The 6,193-nt window shown below is 46.6% G+C and overlaps 1 protein-coding gene across 4 annotated transcripts in view; it reads left to right on the top strand.

Moving 5' to 3' along the window:
• LOC126577721 (uncharacterized) overlaps positions 1 to 3,700 on the top strand; it is a 47,708-nt gene extending 44,008 nt beyond the window's left edge. For all 4 annotated transcript variants that reach the window (XM_050239579.1, XM_050239581.1, XM_050239578.1 and 1 more), the window contains one exon: positions 2,416 to 3,700. The gene's annotated coding sequence lies outside the window, so the exon portion shown is untranslated. The remainder of the gene's footprint in view (positions 1 to 2,415) is intronic.
• Positions 3,701 to 6,193: the final 2,493 nt, after the last annotated feature.

Raw genomic sequence — 6,193 nt, 5'->3', positions numbered from 1 at the left:
TACTCGTTTGCGTTATTCATTAACGTTGAAAATGAGCAACTTCCTGTTTATGTTGCAGGTGCAGGATTGTTGCACACATACACAGTGGTGTGCATCATCATCATCATGTCCTGTCCAGTGCAGTGCCGAATCAATTTTCAGTTTCGAATGGATTTCCGTTGAAATCACGCATTTCCAGCAGGTTACAACAGGTCTTTTGACCACATTTTCCACTTATGTTGCCAACATAAATCGGATCGGTGGATTGTGTTCCAATTTTTCGAAAATCAGTTCCACGAAATTCTTCCAAACGAATTAAAGTATCTGCCAGCATCAGCATCAACAGGCACAGGCACCAGTGAAAGCAATGGCCGCATACCCATTCGAATGTAAAACATTGAATTATCCTTGACAGGCCACATGTTTATGGGCAGTGATAGCGATACGGTGCCGTTCCGAAATGATCGAAACTGAAACCCAGAAGAGAGGGGAAGCATTTCTCTGTCTGTATCTACTTTTTCGCATCTTCAGTCGGTTGGTGGAAAATTCCCTTGGACGTCCTCTTGCGCAACCATCACAATCCTTCCTATCTGGGTTGTTATTTCACGAGATTTGCGGCCTCTAATGGTGACGGCTCAAGATAGAGGCCTGGCAGGCAGGCAGACAGGTAGGTGCGCCATTCGCATTACATCAATTCCTGTCAAAACCAGAGCCATGCCATCAATGCCAGCGCCATGCTGGTAGCGTATCGTAAGACCCAGAAGCAGAAGGGGATGTGAAGGCAGATACGGCCTCGCTCTAACTCTGCCCGCATTCCGGCCACACCGTAAAGCGCTCCGGGAACGGAACGTTGGCGGAATTCATGGAGCGCCCGCGCATCTGCGGATCTGATCCGTGGTGGCCCCCAAGGTCTCATCATTCCCGGCGGGGTTTTGTGAGGCAAAAATGGCGTTTCGTTGGAATGGCATGCAACCCCGTGTCTCCCCAGGGGGAGGAGAGGAGATACTGTGTAAATTGGAAAAGCCGAATTGTTTCGCCATCGCCAACGCCACCGTCAGCCTTTCAAGCAAGGATCTGGTGGATCTTGAAATCGGTTTGTTATCGAAGGCAGCAGTCACCTACAGCTAGCAAAGGGACCGCCTTCCACACCTCCCGGGGGTTTAAGTGATAATACACAGAGCCTGGAATCGGACGAACGAGAAACCGAACCCGGCTTCCCCGGTGAGAGGAGCTTATCGATGTTCTAATGGATGTCGGGGTGGTTTAGCAATGAGTGTGATAAGACGCGATGTATGAATACGCCACGCTAACGTATTCCTGACGACTCCCATTACGAGTTGAATGAGTTTTCGTGTCGATGAGCTGCTGCGGCCGCCATCATGTTGGTAAGGAAGGATTCCTGGCGTTGGTGCAAGTGGCGATTACCAAACTCGTTCCCGAACACTGGTTGTCTGATAACGCAGTTGCTTGTCGATTTGTGCCGACATGTTTGCTCGATTTCACCAAACTCCAGCTCCTCCTTGAGTTCCTCCAGCGAACCGATAATGAGTGAAAGCGACAAGCGAATGGCGCGTATCCTGTTCGCCAATTTGTTGTTCCCAGAGCTCCGAGAGAGAGAGCGCGCGGGTGTCCCAAAGTTTCGTCGTCTTCGTCATCGTCGGTTACGGTTCGCTGCTCGCGGTCCAAAATTAATTCGCCATTTTTCTGCTTGCGCTTTTCCGCTCGATCGCTTCCGCCTGAGGTTGTTAAAAGTTTGCGACACTCCAAGGGCGGGCAGGATGGAGGTTGATGTTGTGTACGATGATAACGATACGATGATGCGCGCCACAGCGCGAAGCGAAGCGTGTTTGTGACGACGACGAGGATGAGCTGGTGTGTCGGGCGCGCGCGTGTATGGATTACAGTCTCCACGGACACGAAACAATGGAGGAGAATGAAGTTGGAAAAAGATTCCCGCTCCCGCTCAAAACAAAGAAGGCGATGGTGCGGAGCGGTACGGTACGGGGTGGGAAACGGTGCCAGCAACAACGAGCGACGGTTGCTATGCTCGACGTGGTTCAAGTGCACCTGCGCCGATGTGGTGATGGGGATCATCCGTTCATCGGTGTTTGCAGTAGCCTGGAGGATGCGAGTTTTCCGTTAATTAAGCGAAAGAGGAAATATTAATTTCACAATCTATGGTGAGCGTTGCATCAGTACCGATGGCCGCTTGCGGATGCAATGCCCTCCACGAGCGCGCTGTTCGATCTAGGATATTCGTATTATTCGTATTCGTATTATGTATTTAATTTCGATTTTTTATTTGATTTTAAACTACAATTTTCTCTTTTAATGTTGAGTAAATTTTCAGTTCACTTAGTTGCTTTGCTTTGTTACACATTTCATACAATCTCAGTAGTATTAAAACTAATTCCATATCTACTATACCCTTCACAGGCCAGCTAGTACCGAGTAGTGAAGCTGTAGAACGACTAACCTGGATGAACGGTAGCAGAACATACACAAAAAGGACATACCATACACAACCACATACATGCTCATAAACAAACAGACTCACACACAAATGAAGCATACTAGAAAATGTAAACAGGGGAAAATGATAAAAAGTGGATCAACATATTTAGCGTAATATCCGGAAAAAATGGAAATGGAAGTAAAGAAAAATGGGAACGAACGAACGTGAAACACAATAACCTAGGTAGGCCGGGGGAGGGCGGCTAACGCGAACACTCCGAGCAGCATCGCAGCAGGCCCAATGTAATGATCGATTTAAGAATTTACCGTAGAGCATTAGAGTTTAACTTAGTGGCGTGGGATTGCGTTGTGGAGCGGAGTGTAACTTACTGTAGCCCAGAGTGTGGTGTGTTATGTTATCTGTTGTGTAAGAAGATGCGTTTCTTCTTCCTCCTTCTCATTTCCTGGATGTGCTCAACTGCGAACGACGGCCCCTCATACATACTCGGCTCATGCGGGAGCAGTGGCTTTGTAACAATGTAATGTGTTGCTATTTGCTCCCAAACCCAATAATGCTGTATCGATCCATTGCCATTAATGCCGAACCCTTTGCTGCTGCTAAGATGTTATGTATTCATGATTACAATGATTACGTTTTGCTGGTAGGACTCCTGTGAAATCCTTCGTTTTCAGTGTTACAAACCATTATCAGGTGGCGCTCGGTTTGAGTTTCGCTTTGAGTTTAAACGGAGTAGACCCTCGTAAGCATGTAGTGGGTTGGATCGCTTCGGTTGGCTGGAGACAAACGGGACAACTACCGCGGGGAACCTAGTCTTCCACCACCACAAAAAGGCACCAAAAGAAGGACTAGCAGCACAGCTGGATGTCGTGGTTTGGTCTCAGACTCCGTTCCGCACAAAATGCTCGACCGTACATATCTTACAATTCGTATCAACAACCATGAGGACACATGTTTCGCAACAAGGCACTCAGTAGCAGCTGCTGCAGTACTTCACGCAGACGAAACTCCACGCAGCACACCAACGGGAGGGCATTCTCCGGAGCCGATCCCCTCCTTGGTGCGTCTCGTTCTTTTGACTTTCGAGAGGAAGGGCAGGATCCAGAGCGGTATCATATCACATCACATCGCACCTATCAAGAGCAGACGAGCTTTCGAGACGCTCCCACTTCCGCTTCTGGAGAGTGAGTTGAGTGAGAGGCTCCAAAGGACTAGGACATCATTAAGGCGAAGGTGCAGAAGGAGGAGGAGGAGGAGGAGGAGGAGGAGGGGCAAGTTTATTGATCCGGGTGGAGGAAGGAACCTAGCTTAGAGCGTTACCGAGCGCGCTCGTTGTGTTACGTTGCATCCTCGTTCACTTCCTGTTGGAGGTGTTTAAATGTTTTTGAACCCCAAGTCCTGTTGATTTGGAAAAAATGGTGTAAAACTTCAGCAAAAATTCGTTAGTATCAGTACTCTATGTATAAGGACCTTAGGGGGCAAAGAGGACGCGTATAATCGTAGGCATTAAATGACATGACAGTTGATCAGCATCAGCATCAACAAAACGAGTTTAATGCCAGTGAGTGTAATGAGAAAACAGTATCATACTACAGACACGAGATCAGAGGAGGGGAAAAGGGAATGTAATCAAACTCTAGTTAAGCTCTAACTGTAGCTCGAGAGATTCGTTTCTGAAAAATAGACTTTGGCTAGCAACTAGTCATAGAGGCTGACTCTCTTTCACCCGCTCCCTCTCTCTCTCTCTCTCTCTCTCGACACCCACTGACTCGACCAGTAACCCTTTTTAGGCGTTCCAGGGGCACAAGGAGGTACCCATCCTGGTGTGTAATGTGCGCCGTTTCTCGAACGCATAGAGAGTGACCTTTTCACTAGAGTTATTCAAAGGTGAGGCGGTACCGCGCCACGTGGCGGTGATGGTTCTGAGAACTCTCGATCGATTCACGGCACAGACCACAAACCTAGCTAAAAGGAGGACCGTCACACGGAGGAAAGGACGAAGCAAAGGAGTCATTAGACAGGGACGAGGGACGGTCGAATCGGTGGAACATATTTATCCCAAATGTATGCCGGAAACTGTACTCCATATAAACGATGGTTATGATAAACACATAGTAAAGCAAAAGTGAAACAGCAAAAACGAAACAAACATAAAAAAGAAAAGAAAAAGGAAAAGGTAACTGAAACAAATCAAATAACACACTCTACATAGATGGTAGTACTGATATTGATTGGATTGCTGGCCAGCATAGAATGGACGGACGGACGAACGAATAGCAGCAGTGGCAGCGACAGCGGGCAGCAGGGACGGGAAGGGAGGAATGGTGAATCGGCCCAGTGAAAGTGTTATGTTATTTACGAGAAATAAATCGAAGATTTCTGAGAAAATAAACGCTGCCAAAGTGTTGAATGACGCGTCGTTTGCTTGAAACACGAAAGGGATTTGAACGGAGTTCGAGGGTTCCTTTTGTGGGGTAAGTATTCCAATTATTCGCTCAAGTACAGTCGAGTCGTTAGCGATAAGCGTAATTGTCTGTAAGTAATGATACTCCATCCGAAATGAAGTCGCGCATGTTTTTATCCTTCAGTTTCCTTTTGGAGGTGTGGCATAAATAAGGAATTTCTGCTGTGAATTATTTAAGATGAAACTATTTGTGCTTTATAAACTGTGAAACTTATAACTTTGGTTGATTTATTAGCAAAAGATAATAAATGAAATAAACGAAATAACAAATTTATGAACCATAAGCATAAAAGGAATAAAGTGCAAAATTCGTGCCATTTATAGTGACTACTTAATGATGATCCTTCGTAAGTTTTTAAAGATCAACTCTTGACCATTTATTCTAAAAGATAAACCCCAATTAGTGCTCTCATAGTTCATGGGGTGATATATTGTCCTTTTCAAGAATGTGTGCACCTAATAGCGCATGGAGACCTCACTAACAACGCTAACAACCATTAAGGGCAGTTAGTAGATTCCTATTTCAAAGCGGAAAAAGAGTATAACATTCACACAGAGACAGTCACACTGGACCATAAATTCAGGCTGACCAGTAGTGAACCTGCACATAAAGCTTTATGCACCGGTGCAGCATCAATTATTTTGCACGTGCTGCCAACCATAAATGGAACTACAAACGAGCGCGACTCGGAAGACAGTTTGACAGCCGCTCGGTTGCTGGGTCGGTTCGTTGGTTGGTGCATATGCGGGCACTAGACAAGAACCGCCCTTTTAGCCACCCAACTCTCGGTGATGCTGGGTGGTGCATAGTGGTTTGCATAAATCTTTCAAATACTCCAACCATCCAGTAATGTGTAGTAGCTGCAGTGTGCACCCTGCACTCATGTGCTATGCCAGCGTACTGCCAACGGCGAGCTTTAAATCTTAAAAACCACCTAGATTATACTGCCTGTGCCTACTGCTGTTGTTGCTGACGCTGCGGCCGAGTGTGTGCTTATGCTGTCGACGTGTGTTTTTCATTTCGCTACCTTTCTTCTTCATCTTCTTCTTCTCTCACTTTTCACTCCCAGTCTCACTTCCATCTTTACGATGCAAATCACTTTCGGACATCGAAACCTAAATATTAGCTTGTCGCTTGGCGTCGGCACACTCTCCACGGAATGGGGGAGGAATGGTGGAAACCTTTTTAAATATTTGATGAAGGCGTGTGTCTGTGTGTTTGCCTCCGTTCCGCCACATTCCTGAGGCAGGTCTATCAGGTAAGTTTGATCGACGAC

The sequence above is a fragment of the Anopheles aquasalis genome, chromosome 3 (assembly GCF_943734665.1).
Source record: "Anopheles aquasalis chromosome 3, idAnoAquaMG_Q_19, whole genome shotgun sequence".
NCBI lineage: Eukaryota > Metazoa > Arthropoda > Insecta > Diptera > Culicidae > Anopheles > Anopheles aquasalis.
The sequence above is the reverse complement of the archived record's forward strand: the minus strand, read 5'-3'. Positions and strand labels throughout refer to the sequence as shown.